The sequence below is a fragment of the Astyanax mexicanus genome, chromosome 12 (genome assembly GCF_023375975.1).
Source record: "Astyanax mexicanus isolate ESR-SI-001 chromosome 12, AstMex3_surface, whole genome shotgun sequence".
In the NCBI taxonomy this organism is placed as follows: Eukaryota; Metazoa; Chordata; class Actinopteri; order Characiformes; family Acestrorhamphidae; genus Astyanax; species Astyanax mexicanus.
Genome location: NC_064419.1, coordinates 38,621,812 through 38,645,944, shown reverse-complemented (window position 1 = coordinate 38,645,944; position 24,133 = coordinate 38,621,812). Strand labels below are relative to the sequence as shown.

Below are 24,133 nucleotides of genomic sequence, written 5' to 3'. Positions count from 1 at the left end.
TTTTGAGTGATTTAAAACTATTTATCTCACTTTATCTCAGTGTTTTCATTAAAACAGATGCAGGGTAACAAATACAATAAAGAATAACAAAAAAATAATTAAAAGAACAATTTTATCTTATGCAGACATGAATGTGCTCAATTTCATCAGCAGCTCAGCTGATTTACAAATGTGTTGATATGATGATAACTATTAATAGTTTTAGAGTAATTTAAATGAACACTGTCATATAAAATCAATATTGTTTGTATCAAACTGTATTTGTATTTATTCCAACAATAATGTCTACTGAGTAAATTTACAGCTCCCAGATAGTCGTTTTTTTTTTTAAATAATTTTATTTCTAATATTTTTCCCATTTCCTCCCCGATTTACATGGCCACTTACCCAAACCAATCACTAGTGATGCCCCAACACCAGGAGGGTGAAGACTAGCACATGCCTCCTCTGATACATGTGAAATCAGCCCCTGCCTCTTTTCTAACTGCTGCTGATGCAGTGTTGCTGAGTACCATCACAGCACACTCAGAGGAAAGCGCAGCGACTTGATTCTAATACATCAGCTCACAGACGCCTTGCGCTGAGCGACATCACCCTTTGGAGTGATGTGGGGAGAGAGTGCCACCCAAAGAGACCCACCCAGAGAGAGCAAAGACAATTGTGCTCTCTCAGGGCTCCGGCAGCTGATTGCAATCTACATGAACAGGATTCGAACATGTTCATGGTGGTAGCGCTTAGCCCACTGGACCACTCGGAGCCCCTCCAGATAATTAACAGTAATTTCATTCTAATTTTCACAGGTGCCTAAAACTAGTGAAATCTAGATACTAGAGTACCTGTAAACAGTGAATCACTTTTTTAAGCATCTGCCTTTAATATAAAGTACATGGGCACAAACAAGAGTGTTGCTAAATATATCTACATATCTTGGCTTTATACCAAATGTCAGGTATGGTAGAGTATTCAGAGCAACTCATGGGGCTAATCCACACATTTAAAAGGATACTAAACCTCAAAGCAAAACAAACAGAAGCACTTAGTGACTTATTACAGAGATTTGAAAGTGACTACTTCAATTTGGTGAAGCACTTCACTAAGTGCTTCAATTCCTTGAGGCACTGTAACATCAGATAAACACCATTTACAATAACAATTACATCAGAAAAGGTGTATATGTCTCCAAAAGAAATAATTCACTTATTTTCACTCAGAAATCAACAATTCTGTAAACATACTATTTCATTGCATGTTTATCTACATGAGTTGTAATAATATCATTGATAAATTAATGTCAGCATGTGTTTGTATATATAATATTATATTAAAAGTTTTCAGCCTATGGCTGACAATCGGTGCCCTTACTACTTTTGTTTTCTCCTACACAGTTCCTTGGTTAAGTCACTATTAGTATCTTACAAATCCAGTATTTTGCCTCTTGTTAAACAATAGAACCAACAATATACTGATAACGAGCAAAGCATCCATTCAACGCTTTTGAGTTTTATAGAACTGCTTTCAGTGCGTAACTTATCAAACGTTAAGCTGGAGTCACCTTTAAGTGACAGGTCGGGACCTAGCCTTGGATAAAAAGGCTGCCCCAGTGGCTTTTCAGAAGCATGAACAGGGACAGGCTGACTGTGTGCTTGTGAAGTGCAGATCTGATAAAGTGGGTTTTTTTCTGATTTTGAAATGCAGGTCAGGACAAGACTACTTGAACTGAGGCTGGAGACATTGGGTGCATTTTCCTGATGTTCAACTAATTGTAAAGTTTAAACAGAAGAATGAACAAATATATTTTAACCACAGATAAAATATTATGTATAACTGTATAATTATTCATTGTGATAACATTACTAAAGACATTATTGTTAGTATATATATTTTTGTAAATACAACATTTCTAAATGCACAACTTTTTATTATATTTTGTGATAAATACAAAATTTCTCAATACAATATTTTTAGGTTATATTGTGGTAAATATACCATTTCTAAATACATATTTTTTAAGTTTATTTTGTGGTAAATACAACATTTCTTAGTACATTATTTTTTGTATATTTTGTTGTGAATACACATTAACTAAACACATTATTTATGATAAATACACATTTTCTAAATACAATATTTTTAGATTATTTTGGTAAATAAAACATTTCCAAATAATGATGAATAATAATTTCCAAATACATTATTATTTTGGTAAGATTTATTATTGTATCACTTGTATTACCATTTTCCAATATATTTCTATTAATATTTAGACATATCAAAAAGTATTTATATATGTTACTTTTAGTATTTATTATGTGCTTCTTCACTAGCTAAACACTGTATTTTGAGTGACATTTTTGGGGCCACATTTTTAAGCTACTGGCTTTTGACCACTTAATGTTAAAATGTGATGAACTGTGCATTATGAGCAACTGTTAAAAATAAAAATATAAAATGACATTATTGTTATTTTCTTTAGCCTGTTTCTCCTAAGCACGTTGTAGTGCCACAGCTGGTACCTTCGCCCCAGTGTCCTTGCTTGCTGGCTGTTTCTCTGTAAACGTGCTCCATGCTGTGTACATGTGGACACTGCGCCTGCCTGTCATCTGTTATATAACCCTGTGCTCCGGGCTTATAGTGTAACAGCCCTCTTATAGGCCATTAATACACACACACATTTATCAACACACACCAGTACACACCGAGATCTTCACTCAGTGCATCAGCGGGGTAAAATGGCGAGAAACAGACATAGAAAAAAAAAAGAAAACCTATTTATCTGCATAGCTACCACGAAACACAGCGGTACCTATCTGCCCAGGTTCCTCTAGGAATAATAACCATCTGAGGGGCTATGCTATGATATTTCCCAGTCTACCATTCCCATTCAGTCCCCACTAACGGTAATATAACCTCTCTCACACGCAGCAGACAAACACGCCCACAAGAAACAGCCAGCCTGTCAAATTAACTCAATTTCACCGTCCATATAAGACAAGGTGTCAAAAAGATCCGCACAATCGCCTCGAAATCCCAACGTGCCTTTAAAAGCCTGTGGATCACGAATTCTTCAGTTCCACCTTAAATGCTGCTCTATCTCCGTTCTAGCGCCACTAGAGTCACGAAGCATCAGCATGCAATTTTTAAGGCGGACTGAATAATTCCAACGAGAAGAGAAGAACCAACTTCAGACATTACATCATATTATAATACTAATATTAGATCTAAAAATTAATATTTCTAAATAGTTTAGATTACCAGAGCCACATATTTATAGAATTATCTCCAAATATCTATAATCATATATATCATATACTACATTTTACTAGTAGAAATTATAGTTCATGATTTCTACATTGTTATTTTACCAATAATTACTTTTTTAAATAGTAAAATCCAGAGTTATAGATATCTAAAATTCTATAACTGATTCTATAAATGTGATATTATCTCTATCTATCATGACAACAAACATAATCACAATACAATAAAAAATAATGCCATATTGCTTGTCCACACAAAGTGCACATTACATTGCTAACACTAGTCAGAATCCATTAATACATATGTGGACCTGGACTTTTTAGAATTACAGGGTAGATACATTGAACTACAATGTATACTAGCAAACAGGTAATTATATATAGACAGTGAAATCTTATTTAAATCAATAATAAAATATGACTCTTCAAAATTACATTAATTATGTTTTCATGGCAATGTGTCTACTCAAAGTGGCTTTACAGATTTACCGTGTAGATATTCATAGAAAAAGCACCAAGGGACTTAGTACTAGTGGGGCGGTGGAGGCTCAGTGGTTAGAGCATTCGGCCATCGACGACAAGCTAGTGTGTTTGATACTAGAGTTTGGTGGGCAACCACCGTTGGGCCCTTGAGCAAGGCCCATAAGCCTTATAGCTCCCCACGTGCTGCAGAAATTGTTGCCCACAGCCCCTGGCATGTGCTCTTCCAAAATCACTGAATTCACTAAGTGTACAGATGGGTTAAATCCCATTTATGGCACATATTAGCATATTAATCCAATGTGGCACATATTAGCTGTGGCATTTTTTTCAACAAGCTTCTGAAATGTTACAAGCCTCCTTCAGTACATGGGGTTAAGGTCTGGACTCTGTGGTGGCCAATCCATGTGTAAAAATGAGGATCTCATGCTCTCTGAAACACTCTTTCACAATCCCAGGGAAGAAAAAATATTAATATATACTGAATTAATATACACTGAATAACCGGGTCATTTAGTATATTCAGGTAATCAGCTGACCTTATTCTTTCAGCACATACTGCTGCTGAACCTAGACCTGACCAACTGCAGCAAGCCCAGATCAGTTGCTTAGTTAAATCCAGGTGGTGACTTTTTTTTTTTGGTCAGGCAATGGTTTTCTTGTCTTGTATTCATAATATAGGCATATATACTAAATATATACACAGAGTTGGTACGAGAATTGATAAGAGTAGAGTGATTTTTAGACTAAAACAGCTTTGCCATGCATACAACTCTGGATAAAACTAAGAGACCACTTCAGTTTCTGAATCAATTTCACTGATTTTGCTATTTATAGGTAAATATCTGATTATATGTTTTATTCTGTAAACTAAGGACAACATTTAGAGCATTTTTGCAGAAAAATGAGAAATGGCTTTTTAACAGTTCAGAAATCAATATTTGTTGCATTAACCCTGGTTTTTAATCACAGGTTTCATGCATCTTGGCATGTTCTCCTTCACCAGTCTTAAACAATGCTTTTGGATAACATTATGCCACTCCTGGTGCCAAAATTCAAGCAGTTCAGCTTGGTTGGATGGCTTGTGATCATCCATCTTCCTCTTGATAATATTACAGAGGTTTTCAATTTGGTAAAATCAAAGAAACTTATAATTTTTAAAAACTCCTCCTCCCTCTCCCTCTTCTCCTCCTCCTCCTCCTCCTCCAGCCCCGCCCCTCTCCACCGGGAAAGCGCCCGGATGCGAACAAGCAACAGTCAGGACAACATGGTCGCTTGACTGAAGGCTGCGATTACAGACGCGTGCTGGAATCTCAGCGCTCCCACTCAGACACTACCTCAAAAACGGGGGGCTCGCTTCACTGCCGGAGCCTTCACCGCTGGGGAGGACGACCTCGTGCTTTACGGACTAATTTCTCTCACACGGGTGAGTAATATGCAGCTGGCTGGCATTAAACCCGCATTTTAATCGAGGTTTCGTGGACGGAGCGTGGCAGGAACTCGTGGTTTGTGTGAGGAACCACGGCTGGGTTTGTTGTAGCGGTATCTAGCTAACCTAACTATGTGTTGGAGTAACGTTTTTTTAGACGTTATATAGTTAGGTTATAGCTAGTGTGTGATTTGGTTCTGCTCCAGCAGACAACGTGATTGCCATGATTGCCAATCTGTTCTGGTGGCAATACGTGATGATACTGTAGCTATTACCAGGAGAGCAAAAGCATGTTGAATCAACGTTAATTTTCCACCTCTAATGCATTAAAACAACGTTTATTTATGGGGGCAGTATTTATTTTTTCGTGCACATCGATTGTACGTTGATTCAACATTGATTCAGCGTTGATGTTTCATAATATCCTAGCAGTATATTGTTTGTATTGAACTTTATTTACATTAAATATGTAACCTAACCTAGCTAACTAATCTATATCTCGTTTGTACCACTATACCTCTATTTGTACAGCTAGTGTATAAAGGGGTATTTAAACAAATAGGTTGTTATAGCTATCTAACAATAACAAGTATGATCAATACTTATTATTATTTGAGGGGAGCAGCTTTCTCCTAAAACCACCAAACCCTCAACCACTCAGCCTTAAGCTATCTAGGTTAGTTAAATGAACCTAGGTTTAGTGTAAAAATTTCAACACTAACCGCTTAATAAGAGGCAACGTTAAATAAACGTTGTTTACAGGTTGGTAAAAATCAAAATATGCAATGGAACCAAAACAGAGCAAGTGTAACCTAGCTAACCTCTAGCTTACCTAGATATGTTATACAGTCTGTGGTTTGGTTTGTGTATGAGACTTACCGTACATTTGGGATACGTCGAAATAACGTCAGTAGTTAACGTGAAATTGATGTTACCTGTATGTAACTTAACAACACGTTACTGTTTGGCGTATCGTGTTATGAACGTTAGCGTTAAACAGTGAGCACTGCCCTTACGTTAGTTAACTTACCTGTATGTAACTTCACTACACGTTACTGTTAAGCGCTTTAGTCGCGTTATTAACGTTATCATTACAATCCGTTAACCTTCGAAACCGGGTCACTTAATTTAAAACACTGTTATGGTTTAAATTTGAATTGTCAGGTTAAATTTAGATTTACGGTTTAAATTTTTAAACGACTGTAACGGTTTTAACCGCCACACGTTCCCACGCTGCCTGTTATACAGTTGTCCGTGGCGTTGTGGTGAACGCGTGCGTGAAATTAGCGTGCCGTGTCACGCGACTCTCTCTCGCTCTAGTTGGAAACAGTAATGTTAGCCTAGCCTACATCTTCAGCACTGACACCGTTATGACTGATACCGCTGTACTAACGTTTTTAGAGCGATTTTTTCCTTTTAATTTGCTTTAAAGGACCAATACAGAGTACCAGTCAAAAGTTTGAGCACACCTCATAATTTATTGTTCTTCTTTATTCAATAAATTGTCTACATTGTAGATTAATATTAAATATTTCCTAGAGAATTAAGCAGTAAACAGTAATGAAAGTGTTTGCTCTCCACAATCCCCTTACCTAAACCTAAAACTAAACCCCACTGAGAGGATGATTTTAGATGACCTGGAGCTTCACATTGTGAAGGAAAAGCAGTAACTATTGTTCAGCACCCCCAGAAACTCCTTCAAGACGCTGAGAAAAATATTCCAGGTGACTCTCCCTCATGAAGACACTGAGATTAAAATACCAAGAGTGTGCAGATCTGTCCTCAGAGATAAATGTGCTACTTAGAAGAATCTAAAGTATAAAACATATTCTGGTTTAGCACTTGTTGTTTACAAAATAATTCCACATGTGTTCCTGTATAAACTTAATGTCTTCAGTATTAAATTTACAATGTTAAATTTACAATGTACTGTACATGTGTGGGCAAAAACACATTCTAATTAGAGCTAGGCGGTTAATCAAATTATTTTTATGAATGAAATTACTGTTTAAATGTACATATTTACATATAGAAGCTGCCTGAGTGAATATCAGTAGATAAACATTTGCTTCTGTCAGAAATCTGTAAAGAATACTTGTGAAAGTGATTTTTGTATTTTACACCTTACCTTAACTGAAATACTAAAGACCCTATCCGGACGATATTAGTTTCTCAGGGAGTCCTGGGGTAATTTTCTCTTTTATGGGGGGGATTTTATTTCTGTCTGAAACACCCATGTATGTGTTTTTCTCAGAGGTCCTCTAAATTACCTATTGTTTTTCGCTGAACCTACTGTTTTTCGCTTAGTCCCTTCCGGACTTACATCTCTGAGACTCGCCACCTTGTGTTTAATAAAATAGCTATTTGTTATTTGTTTATTATTAAAGCTTTATGAAAAATAAATAAGAAAGTTTCCTTTACATTTAACTTCAATTTTTTTAAGTAAGAACAAAATATCTAAATCATAATAGTGAATTGCTCATATAGTGCCACCAGGAAAGAAAAAATCCATTGATGGAATAACCTGGTCATTCAGTGTATTCAGGCAGTGAGCTGACCTCATTCTTTGAGCACATACTGTTGCTGAACCACAGTCATAGCACTGCACACACAGGCTTGTACAGTAGGCACTAGGCATGGTGGGTGCATCACTTCAGCCACCTCTCCTCTTGGCCTGATGCACACCTCACTGTGGAACAGGGAAGGTCTGGAGTCGTCAGACCACATGAACTTCTTCCATTGCTCCAGAGCAAATTGAAGCCATTTTGCTGGTAGGCCTCACTAATAAATAGTTTTATGATACACAGTGTTTATGGAAATATCGCAGAAGAACTAGTTGCATGACTGATTCTAAGCTTACTCATTTTCTCCTGAACAGGTAACAGTTGACAGAGTAGGGCTGAACGATTACTTGCATTTGCGATAATCTCGCGATATTTTAAAACGCGATTCTCTAACCGCACTGGCTGCGATTTGACTGGTCACGTGACTTGGGAGCGAGCCAAGCCGAGGACGAGCGGAGCATTCCCGAGCTGAAGGCAGGGAGGTGGAGAAGTGAAGTCAACACAGCGCACTTTAGGGCGTTTTCACACCAGCACTATTTGGTCCGGTTAAAACGAACTCTGGTCCGTTTGTAACTTTAGTGCGGTTCGATTGAGCAGGTGTAAAAACAGTAATCGCACTCGGGTGCGGATCAAAAGAACCGGACCGAGACCACCTCCTCTAGGTACCAAACGAACTCTGGAGCGGTTCGCTTGTGGTGAGAACGTGATCCGGTCTCGATCGGATCCACCTATTAAATATAAGCCATTTATTTGAGCTAAACTGCTGATAAAGCAAGCATAGTTTAAACTAATATATTAGCCAGATAACGCTAATTACCACAGCTGTGAACAAACACTGTGTCCATGCACGCGCTGCATTCACTGCTCTGTTTATTATGTATAAATCTGCGCTGCATTCATAGCTCACAGCCGCGTGACTCTGTTTATTATGTATAAATCTGCGCTGCACGCAGAAACACTGTGTTTGAAAGTGCAGCGTTTCAGCGTTCAGTGTTAAAGCACAGATATTTGCGCTGGAACACAAAATCTTCTCGCTGTATTTACTTTTTTCGTATATTTATATTTAATGTACTCCCGTGTCAGACAGCTCTGACCAATCAGAGGACACAGGCTGCTCGCGTGGTTTATTGATGCGCATTTTGGTGCGTTTACATTTATGCCTATGGGAAACCAGACCGAACAGAGCGAGAAAACGCTCCAAGTAAACGAACTCATTAGAAACGAACTACAGGTGTGAAAACGCCCTTGTTGCACAATGGCTTCAGGCTCGACAGAACACATCAGTTGTGTAGAATTACTTTGGCTTTAAAAAAGAAGATGCTGCTCAACGTCAGGTACTGTGCTAAACGTGCCTTGCTGCTGTTGCTACGACGCGAGGTAACACTACAAACCTTTTTCAGCATTTAAAAAACACCACAAAGCCTCGTGTGGTATTTGCAAGGCTAAAATGCCAACGACCAGTGCTGCATCTTCAAATACAGAAAATAACGAGTTGGTTAAAGCAGATTCTCTTTATGTTTTTTGCACTTTAATTTTTCATGATGTTACTAGCTGGAGAGCAGTAAGTTAAAGTAAGTTAACAATCTATTGTTTTTCCTAATAAAAAAAAAATGGTGAAAAGGAAAAGCTATTTATGTATTTATTTTTCTATAAAAAAACAAATGGTGAAAAGGAAAAGCATAGTTTTTTTGCTTTATTATCTGTGCTTTAAATAAATCTGACATTGTTTATTATTAAACAGATTGATTTATTGCTTCTGTTGTTGAAAAATACTTGAGAAGACAAAAAAAATCGCATTTTAAATCGCAATCGCAATTTATAGATAAAAAATTGCAATTAGATTATTTTCCAAAATCGTTCAGCCCTATGACAGAGTTCTTAAAAATCTACATTAGCTGGTGTATGTTTAAAGCTTTGTAAACACAATAAGTTTTAAAAAAGTAAAAGTAATGTGCTATTGTGCTATGAAGTAATTTTTGACTGTTTGACTGTGATTTAGAAGACTTTGATTTCCACTGTACAATTTGGTCATTCAGAAATGTGAAAAAAAATATCTGATGTACTCAATAGTGCTCTAAAATGTAAATAGGGATCCTTTTCAGTCACAGTCTATGACTTGTCATTGCTTGCCATTGCGAAACTTCTGTAATTTGTCTTGTGCTTGTTTGTGTAGGTTCAGTGTCCCATACCTGTGCATGCTTCACATTTTGGGAGGATGGGTTGGGCAGAAAACTGTGATTTAGTACATGTTGTTCCTTTAAGTTCACTTTAACAGAGGTTGGGGAAACATTTCCACTGCTGCTGAGGTAGCTGGCTAAGTTAGTTAGGACCTGTGAGAAGCTTTGTTTGTGAGTATGCCTTTTCTCGTTTTGAGACAGGTTATGTGGGAGCCGTTGTGAATCTGTGTGAGAACTTGCCAGACGTCTTCTTCTATGGTTAAACTCCCACCCTGACCTTCAAGATAGACTCAACACAGTGCAGAAGAGGAACAAATGCCTACACCAAACCAAAGTCAGTTACAGACAGTCAGTCAGTCAGTCAGTCCATTCTCTTCCTAAGAGTGCCCTCCTTCACACCACTGGGTACATACACAAACACAAGCTGCCCCACATGGTAGCGTGTTCTAGCATGTGCTGGGCGACTATGCCCCTGCTGCCGTGTTGCACATACCTGAATGAGACAGAAGCACATAGAGCAGGCTGCCATTGTTTATATAGCAGGGCTTACTTAGATAAAGGCTTGGGTTGCTCTTGGCTCACACACAAAGAAGGCCAACAGTCATGTCAACTTTAAAAAAAAAAAAAAAACCTTATTGGGATCTAGCTAATTCAGTCACAAGATTAAAGCTTGATTCACAATAGTTTAAAGCACAATAAAGCACGGCTGCTTCTTTTCCTACCCTACACCCAGAGCTTGGGACGGTCCAGTCCAGTAGTGAGTTATATGTCTAATAAAGGATCAGATGGGAGTAGAGTTGCACGGTGTACCGAAGGTTCGATTCTTTTTCGATACTACGTCATCACAAACGATTCGGTTCTTTAGCGTTCGATGCTTTCGATACTGTATATAGCCCAGTCACTAGCTTCAAATGAGTCAAATTAGTAGGCGCGATTTGATTCAGTTCATAAGAACTGATTCACACCGCAGCAGTCGGTGTGGCAGGATTCAGATAAACTTAGTGTTCTGAACAAATGAATCGATTCACGCGCAAGCCAGCAGAGCAGCAGCGAGTGCAGAATGGCGACGGCTAAAATAACAGATGTCTCTCGTCCGCGACTTGTGGACAAAACGGGCGCGAGGAGTGAAGTGTGGGAAAATAGTCTGAGATGTAAGCATCTGTTTTTTATTTATATTTTTATTTGTAAATAAAATAAGGAAAACTGAAAGTGAAACTAAACTACTTTATTTATTAGCGCTGTTTTCACTCCCGCAGTTGTACAGCGGGGGGTGTTGTGCCGATTCTGTCCGCGAAGCGGGAGTCGGATTCAGTAGCGGATTCGGCACAAGCGCGGCAGCGCCTCGCGGTCCGCGGTGTTAGTTGTAAGCGCTCGCGCTAGCCGCAAAATACGACAGAAAACACTGAGGGAGCTGCAGAATTATGTGTGGGACTAGAATATGAGCACGAGTAGCTCACATCAGAACACGCAAATCTCTCTCTCTTTCTCTCTGTGTCTCTCTCTCTCTGTGTCTCTCTCTCTCTCTCCGTCTCTCTCTCTCTCTCTCTCTCTCTCTCTCTCGCACGTGAACGCCTCCGCGTTTGACCTGCAGCACTGTGTTTAGCTGTTCTTAAAAATCATTTTAATTAAATAATAGTTCTATGCTTCTATGTTACAGTGTTATTTAACATAATTCTGATCATATTTCGCTCATTCATTTAGCAGACAAGCACCCTGATCTCTACAAAGAGCTGAGAAGTCGACAGGTTAGTGGAGTTAGTCAAGATACACTCTGTCTGTAGCTTTACTAAGATTTACTAGCGACTGCTTATTAAAAACGGTAAACGGTTGATTAATAAAACGGAGCAGTGAGTGTTAAAATGAACATAACATTGTAATGTTCTTCTGTCTCTTTATTTTCCTTATTCAGAACTTAACTTCTGCCCGCCCGTCAGGTTCACATAGTCAGGCTACCATTACCTCTGGTTTTAGTTTTAGTTTTTAGGAAGTGTTTAGATAATTATGTTATAGTTAAGGTTATAATAACGAAACTTGTTTTTTGTACAAATGTTTCATTTTAGAATAAAAACGTTTGCACCTATTGTTCAGTGTTCAATCCAGTTCAGTCAAAAATAAACATTTTATGTTCAGATATTTTTATTGTTTTTTTTTCTTCTTCCAAGTATCTTTTTGGTATCGAGAATCGTGATACTACAGTTGGTATCGGTATCGAAGTCAAAATTTTGGTATCGTGACAACCCTAGATGGGAGTTTTTCCACAATGTGGAAAGTGATTCATCGGCCACACTCCCTGTTGCTCCTGCCCCGGCACTTTCCATAGTCTCCCCCTGTGCTCTGAATGCCACAGCTCCTTCCAAAGTCTTGTGTGTATCCCAGACAACACTCGATCTTCTCCCAGGCTGGCCTTTTGAGAGAGGGCACATTGCCCATTTGTCCAGCCTTTTGCCTCACTAAAGGAACAGTAAGTCATTGATATGTCAGGCATTCTGCTGCATACAGTCAGTGGCAGCTCTGTCAGCTCTGTCAAATGGGCATCATGTTCTACAATAGAGGAAGGAAAAAAAAGACCACATTTTTTAAAAATAGCAACCAGATTGTTTTTTCCGGTGTCCACAATAACTTATTTACTTAAGCAGATAATGAGGCATAAAAATAAGCATGGAAACGAAATGGAAAATTACTGTAAAAGGAAGAAAGGATGCATGCAGCTTCTGTGCTTACCAGTGATTGATGAGTAGGCCTCATGAGGGTCAAAGTACAATTACATAAACAATAAATAGTCCAGCCCTGTCACGGTAATTATTATTTTTTTGGATGATTTATTGTCCCAGGAAACAATTGTGATAAAGAATATTATTGTCATTTTAAGACCATATTACGTCATTGATATAATAACAATATTGCAGCATATGAATGCAGTTGCACCTTTTTAATTATCTTTTAATTAATTGAAGAATTCAAACATTGTAATGTTTTAATGAGATAAACAAATGATATATAAATCAAATATTACCACAGACAAAAAGTGGCACAATAAAAAGAGATCAATGAGTCATGATGATTGCATTGTCATTTTATAGTACAATATATGGATATGACCTGAGTATTTACGGTACTTTAATTACAGTAACAGTTTATAAGGCTCACAAATAACAGTAATCACTACAGTAAAAAAAAAATGTATTTTTAGTGTTACATAATGTCTCAACTAATTATTAATTTACACTACTTAAGAGAGATTCTCATGAATGTTGTAAAAAAGAATAAAATGAGACCTTATTTAAGAAATCTGCAGTGATAAATAGCTAATGCCTATTAATTATATTGTAAGTACTGCTAATATTCCCTTATTGTAAAGTGTTAGTGTTTACTTGTGTGTTTGATTACCTGATAATTAACATTAGCAAAATGTAAGCAATATGTATACTGTGCACTTTTAGCAGGTGTTACTAATCGGCAAAAATGCATCCTAAACTATTTTTAACTGCATGATTATGATATAATATCAGCAATATATCAGTTGCATATACTGATCTTCAAATAAGAATAACATTGTATTTTCACAATTGACACAATATGACACTCATTTTAAACATGCAAAATAAATATACCAGGTATTGTTGACCATGTCAACATATTGTACCACTAGTATAAATAATTCAATTTTTGTGACTGGCCTAAAATAGCCATGTTATAATGGTTTCTCCTGTTTTCCATTTGTCTGTTACATCAGGCAGGTTTCTTTCTCTTTTTTTGTGATCGAGTGTTTAGCTAATCACGAGCAGTTAAAAGGCCTAGAGTAATTATACAGTTGTTATAGCCACATCTGTCAGCCATTCATTATTTACACTCCACAGCTAATTATAATGCACAACATGCTGGTGGTCTCGTGATAGACAGAAAATGGTTTCTAATTTCGTGTTTCTAAAGAGCAGAGTAGATAGGACACGACCTTGTGCAATTCTACTAGTAAGGGTGTGTCAAAGAGTAAAAGAGATTGTTTACACAGCAGTGTGTTTCTCTTAACTTCACTTTGTAACAGCTGGGTGGTGGAAAAAGACTAGTCTCAGCTTGCTAGACATCACGCTGTTCCAGTCAATTCGCTAACTTAATTGTCCTGCTCGTACAAGTTTGTTTTGTCCTACACTGAAGCGGGGAGGCACGTGTTCACGTGGCTTGGGGAATTTTGCATTTTTCTGCTTGTTTGAGTGGCAGGAAGCGGTGGAAGTCTTCAATTTGTGTGGGCAGGTTAGAGGACCAGCCTGCTTGTGTACATACTCCCTGTTCCTTCGGATGAATAGACGTTCAGCAGACCACTTTGTATTAGAAAGAAATGCTCTCAGTCAGTGTGATTTATTTTAGTGAATGGCCATGATTATATGAATCATCATGGCAATTTTCTGTGTGAATAGAAAAAAAACAAGAATACAGCAAACTGTTGCTCGGTTTAAAATTTGTTTTTGGGAGTAGCAGGCAGATTGCTGTGGTGGGGCTGGCAGATAGACCTTTTTCTAATCTTGCAAACCATTGTAAGATGCATTGCTTTAAAGTTTTTATACCCTCTAGAATTTTTTTGATTTGTGCTTAAATTTTTTTTTTTTTTATCATTTTTTAAATGTAAAATGAGAATTAAATCAAACAATTAGACAAAGTACTAGCCAGTATCCTTTGTTTTTTGAGGAAAATGATTCAATATTAATATGTGGGTGATAAAAATGTATAATTTTTAGCTTTTGGTATGTTTTAGTCCTGCACATCGGCTTGGAGGAATTTTGGCAGATTTGTTTGCACCAAACATGTTCAACTCTGTTGTGTTGGAGGATTTGGACATTTCAAAACATTAACTTTAATATTCTTTAATCATTATATGGTAAAATGTTTGTGTGCTAACCCACATTCTCTTGGGATTCATTTTCTGGGCAGATGTCCTGACAATTTTTGTTGAATCGGCTGGTATAATTCTGAATCCATTGTTCACTGCTAGCTAGGATAACGAGCCCAAACAGTTCTACTACTACCTCCATGTTCTACAGACAAGATAAGTTTGCAATGCTGGAATCCAGGGTTTTCATTCATCCAAATGTACCGCTTCTAATTTATACCAAAATTACCTTTTTTTTTGGTCTTATCCGTCCATTTAACTTTCTAACATTAGCAAACTGTAGGTGAGCAGCTCCAAGTTTTTAGAGCCATTGTGAGAAAGGCCTTTAGTTGCTTAGGAGTTACCTTTTGTTTCTTTGTGACCTCTTGGTTAATCATGATCTTTAATTTTCTCAGTTTGAACACAATCTTTAAATATAACAGTGCTCTGCCCACTCACACTTGATCATCATCCTATTGATTAAGCACTTTCCTTTAATTTCCCCTTTTATTATCTGTTAATCATGAAGACACTCACATATATATATGTCATATTGGATCATTCCTTCAACAATTAAATTACCAAATCTAATATTTATCTTTTGCACCACTGTAAAAGAAAAACATCCTGGTTGAATTCAAAATTTCCTAAATGCTCTTTGTATACAGTTTAATAAGATATGTATCTATTCAAAAACCTGTTTTAAAACTGGTTTGGCAGGAGCAGAACCACGCAGAAAAAAGAAGCATATAGATAAAGAGAGAAAGTCAAATAGGCCAATGTATAGAGTGCCATGAGATATGGTATTATGAAACAGAAAGGCAGTTTTAATGGCTCATGCTGCTTTGTAAAGAATTTCACAAGAGCAAAACAAAACACTGTTTATTTTAGATTAAGCACAAACGCACGCATTGTTTAAGCTTTAATGCTGCTGTATGTATTTAGGCACTGGAGCTGTTGGCAGGCCGTCCACTTAGACGGTCCTTCTCTCCTGCTGTGAACTAGGGGTGGGCAATATTGTATTGTATACAATATATCGTGACACAGAAATATCATGATATTAAAAATCCATATCGTGATAATAGGGCTGTTCTGTTTTAAAAGTAGTCTATTATTTACTGTGTAGCTTTAGGTGTATTTATTGTATAATTGTTTTAGTTTGCAGTTTATATGCATGCACTAAATATTCCGCAATATTTTTTGCTGCATTATATTATTTTATGCTATATTATTTATTTTGCCACATTATGATTATGCTGTTATACTATTATACTATATTCCTGAAATGAACAAATTATTTTAGTTTTCCTATATCGCCAAGTATATCGTTATCGCAAAAATACCCTGAAATATTGTGATATTATTTTAGAGCCATATCGCACACCCCTACTGTGAACTATGAATGGGAGTACTTGAAGTGATTTTGATTTTTTCTTTTGTAAACCTCTTTTAAAAGCCCACAGGTGCTTATTATTTTCCCACTGTATGCCCCAGTAACCCCAGTGTGCTTGTCTAAAAATATCAAATTGCTGCTTGGAAGTGCAGCTTGATTAGAGCCGGCCGATCGTTGGGCACAATAAGTATTTAGTGTGTAAAGTTTATATCAGACTTCCTATTAAGGCCAGACTAATATTGACCATTCCAAAACATCTATAACTTATGTATTCTTCTTTAACCATTCTTTGGTAGAATGACTTGTGTGTTTAGGGTCAATTTTCTGCCACATGACCCATGTTCCCCTGAAATTCAGTTCACCAACAGATGTCATGATCTTGTTCTTCAGAATATGCTGGTATAATTCAGGACTCATTGTTCTGTTAATGGTGGCAAACCAGCATCATTTAGGTGGAAAAATGTCCCCTTGGGGTCATTTGTGACTATTACTTGGTTGCTTTTGCCGCATTCTTGGTTGGTGGATCACTCCTCTGGAGGTTAATAATGCCATTGAATTTCCTCGTTTGTACAAATTCTGTCTGAAATTGGTGTCTAAACTGTTTAGAGGTACTTGTAGAATATTTTTCAGCCTTATATTCACATTAACCATGAATGGGAGTGCACTTAAAAGCCTCAGGTGCTTAATGTTTTCCCATTGTATGCCCCAGTAACACCAGTGTGCTTGTCTAAAAATATCAAATTGCTGCTTGGAAGTGCAACTTTATTAGAGCCGGGCGATCGTTGGGTTTTCTTTTTTAGAGTGCTCTAATCAATTAAATAAGAGAAAATATTAGTTCTTATGAAGTTCAGGCTATTATTGACAATTCCAAAACATATATAACTTATGTATTCTACTTTAACCATTCTTTGGTAGAATGACTTGTGTGTTTAGGGTCATTGTCCTGCTATAGGACCCATGTTCTCCTGAGATTCAGTTCACCAACAGATGTCATGATATTGTTCTTCAGAATATGCTGGTATAATTCAGGACTCATTGTTCTGTTAATGATGGCAAACCAACATCATTTAGTTGGAAAAATGTCCCCTTGGGGTCATTTGTGACCTTTTGGACTATTACCTGGTTGCGTTTGCCGCATTCTTGGTTGGTGGATCACTCCTCTGGAGGTTAATAATGCCATTGAATTTCCTCGTTTGTACAAATTCTGTCTGACTGGGAATTGTTGGTGGCTAAACTGTTTAGAGGTGCTTGTAGAATCTTTTTTCAGCCTGTTATTCACCTTAACCATGAATGGGAGTGCCTGAAAAAAATTCTAGAACACTTAAAATCCTCAGGTGCTTAATGTTTTCCCACTGTATGCCCCAGTAACACCAGTGTGCTTGTCCAAAAATAATACATTGCTCCTTGGAAGTGCAACTTTATTAGAGCCGGACGATCGTTGGGTTTTCTTTTTCAGAGTGTTTTTGCACTTTAATCAATGAAATTTGAGAAAATATTAGAATTCTTATGAAGTTCAGGCTATTCTTGGCTATTCCAAAACATCCATAACTTCTTTATTCTTCTTTAACCATTCTTTGGTAGATTGACTTGTGTGTTTAGGGTCATTGTCCTGCTGCATGACCCATGTTCTCCTGAGATTCAGTTCAGATGTCATGATATTGTTCTTCAGAATATGCTGGTATAATTCAAGACTCATTGTTCTGTGAATGATGGCAAACCAGCATCATTTGGTTGCAAAGAAGTCCCTTGGACTATTACTTGGTTGCTTTTGCCACATTCTTGGTTGGTGGATTACTTCTCTGGAGGTTAAACATGCCATTGAATTTTCTTAATTGTACAAATTCTGTCTGACTGGGAATTGTTAGTGTCTAAACTGTTTAGAGGTCTTGTAGAATCTTTTTCAGCCTGATGCACGTTAACCATGAAATTCCTGAAAAAAAAAACTTTCTATAACACTGATAAGCCTCAGGTGTTCATTATTTTCGCGCTGTATGCCCCAGTAACACCAGTGGAGTTAGTGCTCCAGTGTACTCTTCTAAAAATACCAAATTGCTGCCTGGAAGTGTAGCTTGATTAGAGCCGGGTGATAGGTGGGCACAAGAAGGACAGTATATAGTGTGTGAAGTTTTTTTAGTAAGCGTGTGTTCCCGGTAGTGTGTGTGTTGGACTGGAGAGTAGAGTATGTGCATGGACAGCTGGCTGGTCTTTCCTCTGGACAGCCTGTGACAGAACTATTTCCAGCTCCTTTGGGTCATGCTGCTGCTTTGGAAGATAACACCCTGCTGGCAGGGAAACAGTAGCCACTGGCAGACATAGAGCCCAGGGGAAATGTAGGATTGCTGTAGTTCTAACATGGTATTTAAGAAAAACAACAAACATTCATAAACAAACAAAAAAAAAACTGCAAGTGTATTGGTTTTAGAGTAGTCCTGATCAAGTTCTGACCCCCAATCCAATCCTCTCTGAGCACCTTAATGCAGACAGTAGGCCAATACTAATCCATTCCGATTATTTTTATGATTCTGTACATAATACAGTCCCAAAACCTAGGAAAGATGTGCCGTCAATTATTACAAGTACCACTGGTAAAATCCTTGTATTTTATTGGACTCTTAATATAATGAGACATTCTCAACTCTCTTATTTATTGAGTCACAGTAATTACATAATCAACTTATCACACAGTATATAAAAATGACCTCAATCGTTTTTGCTGACCTCAGTGTTGCTCATTGTGGTTTCAAGTAGAGCCCATTAAATCCATTTGCTGATGTGGCTACTTAAAAAAACAGGCTATTAAGAGTTTTTAAGCATTTTCTATATATATATTTATCTTGTTATTATTTACTGCTCTGGAAAAAAATTGACCACTTTGGATGGAAGATCCAAAAGCAGTGTGTAAGACTGGTGGAGGAGAACATGCCAAGATGCATGAAACCTGTGATTTAAAACCAGGGTTATTCCACCAAATATTGATTTCTGAACTCTTAAAACTTTATATACTATATGATGTCTGAAAGCTCCTTTTTTTATTTTAGCCATTTTTAATTTTCTGCAAATAAATGCTCTAAATGAGAAGATTTTTATTGGGAATTTGGCAGAAATGTTAGCTATAGTTTAAAGCATAAAAGAACAATGTTTATTTTACTCAAACATATACGTAAAAATAGCAAAATCAGAGAAACTGATTCAGAAACTGAAGTGATCTTTTAATTTTGTCCAGAGATGTATATTCCAATGTCTGAATATATATGATGTGTTCTGTTTGTTGTTGCTGAGTAATGTTTACAGAAAGGTTGTGAGCTAAGCTTCTGTTCCACCTTAAATGACGTATCAGTTATGTTCACATGTGAAACTGTACACAATGTAACTGCTGCAATATTTAAGGTGGAATGGCGAGTTAAAATTTGAAGCCAACTTTAAGCATGTTTTGGCTGCTAACTGCAGTTTTCTTTTTTCTTTTTCTTTTCTTTTTCAGCTCACTGAAATAAAGTCACAGATGAGTGCTGTCTTTTTGAAAGCCTGTACTCGTTCCATTAAAAATGCCTGCATTGGCCCCAAATTTGATCCACTGGTTTGGATCAGGACATCCCTAATATTTTTTGTCTGGCCAATGTGTAATATATTTGAAGCCACTTAATATAATATATACAAAATGACCATGTTACAACCAGGTCTAGTGTCAGGCCACAACAGAAGATCAGAGTGTCTCTCTCCTCAGAAACTCTACCAGCCCAAACATCAGACACTGAAAATGATATAAAGCAGAAATGGGTTATTCAAAAGAAGTAGGAAAATAAAAGCAAAAAATAACAACTAGAATAAAAACCCAGTGTACTGAACCTGAGTAAAGTAAAGAAAACAAAATACACCAAAAACTACCCTTACTCCCTACCCTAACTTTGTTGCAGCCTGACCTTAGACCAGGTTGTCACAGCCATATCATAATATTGCATATACTTTTAGCAGATTAGAGTCTTTGTGTAATTAATTTTCAAAAGAGCACACATTATTTATATTTATTTACATTAACAGCATTTAGTTGATGCGTTTATCCAGAGCAACTTACAAGGTTTTTCTATTACAGATTTGGGCCAATGTAGAGGTGTGAGTCTTGCCCAAGGACTCTTATTGGTGCATCACAGTGTAGTCACCCAGACCTGGAATTAAACCCCAGTCTCCCACATAATGTGGCAGCTCACTGGCATGTAGTGGTGTTATCCACTGCACTACACACATGGATAGTTTGTGTGAAAATGCTTTGGTTTCTGGAGGTATGACACACCAGTACAGTCATGTGGTTAACATTTCAGTTATTTACCAGGTGTAATGTATACACTAGGGCTGCAATGATTAGTCGATACAATCAACAAAGTTCATTTACACAAATTTTGTCTCTAAATTTTTGTGTTAAATACTACACAAATTACTGGAGACAGAAATGCCTTCGTGAATGGCTGCTTACTCAATTACTTTACACAAAGATCATATTTTTCGCACTACAAGGCGCACCTAAAATCCTTTAATTTTCCCTAAAATCAAAAGTGTGCTTTATAATTCGTTGCACCTTAAAGTATAGATTTTACCAGTCAGGTTGTAAGGAGCAGTAAAGCCACTCTGAAATATACAGGAATATACAGGAGTTTAAGATTAGTTCTCCCACACTGGAGGCTGGAGCAGTATTAGCATTAGCTGCTAAACTCTAGAGCTAGCTCTTCCACCATTCAGAGGTTATATAGAGAGTATATTAAACTATCCAACGTTCGTTTGACTTTGAAAGAAAATGTTTTCTTAAAGAATTGCAGTTTTGTTTACCTGGACGCTTCCCTATTAAAAGGGAAACATTGTGACACACTTGTTCTTTACTATTATCTCTTTTTTTTATAATTTTATTTCTAATTTTTCTCTTTTTCTCCCCAATTTACACGGCCAATTACCCAACCCACTCATTAGGACTCCCCCTATCACTAGTGATGCCCCAACACACCAGGAGGGTGAAGACTAACACATGCTTCATCCGATACATGTGAAGTCAGCCACCGCTTCTTTTCGAGCTGCTGCTGATTTGGTTCCGGTACATCAGCTCACAGATGAGTGATGTGGGGAGAGAGCGCCAGCTACCCACCCGGAGGGAGCAGTGCCAATTTTGCTCCCTCTGCTTGATTGCAAAGCTGGGGGTTCGAACCTGTGACCTCCCGCACATAGTGACAGTGCTTTAGACCGCTGGACCACTCGGCGCCCCCTACTATTGTCCCTTAAAATGCACCTTATAATCCAGTGCACCTTAAATATGTTAAAAGACCCCAAAATAGACGTTCAATGATAGTGAGCCTTATTTATGCTAAAGGCAGGGCTGGACAACAGGGTGATATTTACAGGTATACAGACTTAAGCAGGCGAGGTAAAACTCACTGGTTTACAGGAATTATAGATTGAGGGTATAGCGAAATGAATTGTCAAATAATTTGACTACCAAAATAAGCATTATTTGCAGCCCAGTTCTGCACTATGAATCTAATCTGGGTAACTTGTTGTCCCACATAGAATTTAAAAGGTGCTACTTTTAGTCTTTATATTCCCCTAAACATATGAGTACGCAATGTGATTGTATAATAAACCTGATGCTATTAATGACCTGTTTTATTCTATGTTTGATTATTTACTTTACGGTAAAGCTGAGCTGTCTGTCATATCAGTTCACACAGATGTGTGTATGTGTGTCCTGCTGAAAGATGAGTGTCACGCTAAGTCATGTTGCCAAAATTGAGTTCAGTGGGCGGAACGTTTCAGCCGAAGCGCTGGATCCGACTGAAGCCTCGTGACACAAAAGGGTTTAGCGTGGGATGCACAGGGCTATGTAGCTCATTGTCATTCTCCATTCCAGTCTCTGCTGGACTTGGTGGCTTTGATGGTTCTAGTCACTTAATCATCGACTCCATTTGCCTAATCCTGACAAGCTTTGCCAATGTTCTCCCAGTGCGAGTAGACTCACAAGTGCGTGTCACTTGTGCCGTACTCGTGCGCCGGTCGGTGCCGTCCCATAATTCTCACCGTGTGGTGAAGTGTAGCAGGAGTGTTTGATGCCAGGTCTTACTTTAGATGACACTTAATCAGGGGAGTGAGCATGTGGGTTGCCAGATTATGTATACCGAAATCTGAAACTTTTTGAGTGTTTGAGTGTTGCATCATGAGATGTCAGGGAGGTCAGCATTTTAGTGACACAGCAATTTTACAGGTTAACAAAATTAAGAATTATTTTTAATATGATGAACAGTGGAGTCTTGATTCTATTTCTATATTAGGGCTGATGATAAGACTAATATATCATAATATAATATTTCAGAGTAATTTTGTAATAACGATATAAAACAAATCTATGTTTTATTAATTATAAGAGAATACTTCTGCAACAAAAAAAATTAAAACTAAACGTCCTTTTTTGTGAACAGTACATTTTTCTAGACTTTTTCAAGATTTTGTCTAAAATAAAACATTAAAATACTAACAAAATAAATAATGTAGCATAATAATAATAATGTAATGTAACAAAACATGTACTACAGTTTTAACATGCAGAATATTTGTTGTATGCATACAAACAATGCTCATGCAAACAAAAGATTTAAACTTAACAGTAAAACTACTTTTAAACAGAATATGTAACAAAAAGGAAATGAAAATGTTGTATTGTTGTATTCTAATAAAATATAATAGTTAATTATTATTATATTATGTTTGATGCAGTACTGCATGTTTCAAATGTTTTATAGTGTCCTGCTCCAGTTAGGCTCATGACATTTATGTAAAAAAATGAATGTCCAGTTCAAATGTTGCAATCCTTGTAGTCCACATACTTCTTTATGTCTCGTTTGTTGGCTTGGATGATGTATATAAGCAACACATCCACCAGAGGCCAGTCAGAATAAAAAAAAAAACCTATAAAACTCCATAAGAAACTTCAGTTATGAGAAGATGTTAACAATTTGATTGGAAATAACATTTGGAGTTAAAGGTCATAATGTAGGCCTTATCATTGGCCTATTGGCCTAGCTTCTTGGACCCTCACAGACTCTGCTATATGTGGAAGGCAGGGGCAAAGCGAACCAAATGAGCCACCCGGAGGGACCGAACTGTTGGTGTCAGAGAGGATGGAAGGAAAATACAGACACTCAGCGTCTAAACGTTGTAAAGCAATTGTCTGAGTACAGGACGTTTATAGACAAGTGACTAGAGCCTATATAATCTTAACTATCTAAAATCATGGTAAAACTCTGTCTGTATTCATTACACTTGGTATTCAGAAGCATCCCTGGTTAGATAGATTAGAGGCTGATTGCTGTAAGGATCAGAATATGCAGTTTTGCTTACAGTGAAGCAGTTATTACTGGTGTTTTGGTTGTACTGGGAGGAGGTTTGGTTTTAAAAAAGACAAAGCCGCCATTTACACTGAAACTGAGGCTGAAGTGCATCTTGGACTGAATTTGTATGTGTTTTAAATGCATGTTTAGTGTGTTCACACACAGGTTTTTATGTGGCTTGGTATTATTCAGATATAAATAATTCAGATTTTTACATCACAAGAAGTGATCAGTGACTTTAAAAAGCTACAGTAAAATCCCTTCATTTGTTCATGTGTGTAGAATAGGACACACTCTGAACTGAGCGAGTCTTTGTCGGCTACTGAATTATCAGAAATAAAGTATTTTTTTTTTCTTGTGTAATGTATCTGCTGTGGTTTCATTTTCTAAAATATATGTGCTTAAACCTGCTGCTCTCGATTTTGAACTGTTTAAAACCAAAAAAATGCAGTGTGTACTCCCACTGGTAAAACCCAATATCCACAGTAGTTTAATTTCTAACCAGCTATAATTCAACAGTAAACACATGGCTAGAGTGTATTTCTGTACATGGTTTTGCAGCATGAAAATGCAATAATAAGCTGTAATTGTCTAGAGAAAAAAGCAGCCCAAAC

General features: G+C 37.2%; 1 protein-coding gene across 5 annotated transcripts in view; it reads left to right on the top strand.

The window, feature by feature from the left end:
• The first annotated feature begins 4,970 nt into the window (after positions 1–4,970).
• The window catches only part of slc20a2 (solute carrier family 20 member 2), a 71,585-nt gene continuing 52,422 nt past the window's right edge, over positions 4,971–24,133 (top strand). For 2 of the 5 annotated variants that reach the window (XM_022671095.2, XM_022671093.2), the window contains exon 1: positions 4,971–5,163. The gene's annotated coding sequence lies outside the window, so the exon portion shown is untranslated. Of the gene's footprint in view, positions 5,164–10,104; positions 10,242–24,133 lie in introns of all 5 variants that reach the window. The other 3 variants (XM_007231604.4, XM_015600842.3, XM_007231603.4) reach the window with 3 other exon arrangements.